Consider the following 2,837-nt stretch of genomic DNA (forward strand, 5'->3'; position numbering starts at 1 on the left):
GTAATATGTTGCCTTTGAACTTACCTTATACAATAACATAGTACGTGTTGACAGAGGGAATTGACTAAAGTGAACATATCATGTTTTTGAGTGTACATTTATCCCTCTATCTTTCAGCTTTCTCTATGTTTCTGCACACTTCTTGCAAAGTTCCTCTCTCTTCATCCCGGTCTGTCTCTCCGCTCCTCCTTATTTGACTCCGGTGTCACTCCATTTTGACATTTCTGCCGTGACTCTGCTCCGATCTGCCTCTCGGAGTTTCTGTCCGTCTTCCCTCCCCCTCCTCTCGCTTGATGTTTTTCCGATGTGACAGAAGTCGTGTGAATCTCTCTATCTTTTTCTATCGGTTGTCTTTCGCTCCTGCTGATGTTATTTCCATCAGGGTGGTGCTGGAGGTGTCAAAGCTGTATATCTGGGCGTAGCAGGGGGGAACATCATGTATCTTTGAACAGAGACCCCTGGCCATGATGTCACATCCTGTCACATCGCTGCCTATGTTTCTCAAATATTACAAAAGTTTGAGGAACTCTATCCTGACAGGAAACTTCAGGGATCTTTAAAGACTCTCAGGGATTTTTGTATTTCTTTTGATTTAACAGTGGGTGCCTTGGCAGGAATGTATCAGAATATATTTGACAATTTTGAAACAGTGGTTGCACTAGCTGGAGGTTTTCAGCCCAACTGTAGTAAAAGACAGGCTGTGCCGTCAGTGGGTGTCTGAGCTGCCAAACAACATTAATAACCCAAAAAGATAGAACAGTTTGTTTCAGGTCATGGAAGCTCTCCCACTTTATGTACACATTTATTTACATAAAATATTCTTCAGTGGTTCGTATCTGCAGCTTGTCAACTCCAAATCTTTATTCTGTCTTTCCCACTAGAACATGGCCTTTATTTCGTTTTTGCAAGTAAATACATACACCATGATGAACAATATAATAATAAAAAACAATGTAATAAATGATAGACACATCTAATGCATAGAGGCCAGAATATTCAGACTTTTACTCCCTAGCTTAAGAAAAGTTCCAAACATTCCTGCATTTCCCATAATGCAACTAAATATCATTGGAAGTTCCCTGCTTTGTTCATGTACACATTAAATGTAGAGATATAATAACTACATTATTGGCATGTTTCTTTCTTTTTAAGATCTCACTGTAGCTCCACATAAGAAACCATTTTGTCTACAGGCTGAGTAGTACTGTCCCTGAAGAGTAACCTGAACTTCATAAGTAACAGTTGTGGAGTACGCCTTTCATTTGAGCATTTTTGGGTTCAATTCAACTGAAATCAACATGCGGGCCAATGCAATCATCTGGCCTTTTCTTACAACTAAAGTATTTACTGCAGACAGTTTAATGGTTCTGTTGTTAAATTACTGGCTTCTGATGCAACACAAAGTTTGAAACTCTTTGCTTTTCCATCCCTGTTCGGAGAATTAGTTTACAACGAACCACTTTCTCCATAAACAAACAAACATTACGTATTTCCCTTCTCTTCTTCCAAGCTTTTAGCAACAATGTGACCCCTTCCCACTGTTGCCCTGATCTCTGACATGTGAACATGTGGCCCTCTGTGTTGGGTTTTACTGTCGCTCCTCCTGCAGTTTAAACAGCAGCATCAATATCACACTGAGCGAGCATATGCTGCTGCGTGTTACCGTGAGTCAGAAATGAGAGGAGAAGCTGCCTCCGGTGCCTCTCTGGCAGGAGGAGGAGGAGGAGGAGGAGGAGGAGGAGGAGGAAGGAGTGAGTCATGCTAGTTAATAAAAACAACTGCCAGGGTCCACAGCATGTATCATGCATGATGATGATAAGTGTTCTAGTGTTGAACAAAGTGCTGTTGGGTCACTTGGTCACTGTGGAAATGATGCACTAAAGTTCACGTCTGGTATGAATCTAACAGGCTTCAATCCTCATCAGCCCTGGTTAGAAATCAGAGCAGCAGTAATCAGACCTCTTTACTTGTTGCACTCAACACTGCAGGCTTCTGCAGTATACAATAGCTGCAGCTCAGTCAGTAAGCTAATATTTGTACCTGTACCCGTCTCACAGAACAGATTTTAAAGGGACCCTATGTTTTTGGGGGGTTTCCCTTTCCTGTAGAGTGTTTTAGTGTTTAGTGTAAATGGTCTGTAAATGCTGAACTCCCAAAGTTCCCTCTGGGGAGGTTCTCTCTCCAGTGTGGTGCTCCAAAACATTGCAAGTGATAGGCTAAGGGCCGGGACGGGGGCGGCAGGTACTGTAGGCTAGGGAAGGCTAAGCCTTCCCAAATATTTTTGTCACTGCATCCTGGTAAAATAAAAATATAATGTATAATGTTTGTGTCTTTGACATTAGCGCTGCTATGCAGCCACCTGTGCCCTGTTCTACGAAGACAGTTAAACATACCCTGGATATGTTTGAGTTATCTAAACTAACCCTAACAAACGAGATCTCGCTAAGGGTTCCTACGAAGCTGGTTATCAACCCGGTAAATCAAGCCAGGGTTTCTCTCTCCAGCTGAGAGCGTGTTCACATGAAAGGGGCGGGGTTAGCAACATTTGACCAATCACAAACAGGTACAAGTATACTGACAGCGCAGCGTCATACTTCATTAATGAAAAGTAAACTAATATTAGACAAATATGAACTTTAAACATCCATGACTTAAACAAATAATCCAGGATACAAGCCACATAGTTGCACCTGCAAGGTGAATATAGAACAACTGGCTAAAAAATAACTACAGAGTGTTTAAAAACGTACAACAGTTTTATGATATCACTGCCCCATCTAAGACACGAGTGGATCTGACTTTAATTACATTTGAGTTGAGTGTTTCGTCAACCTAAT

This window comes from Notothenia coriiceps, unplaced genomic scaffold (assembly GCF_000735185.1).
Source record: "Notothenia coriiceps isolate Sejong01 unplaced genomic scaffold, NC01 NC01_scaffold00022051, whole genome shotgun sequence".
Taxonomy (NCBI): domain Eukaryota; kingdom Metazoa; phylum Chordata; class Actinopteri; order Perciformes; family Nototheniidae; genus Notothenia; species Notothenia coriiceps.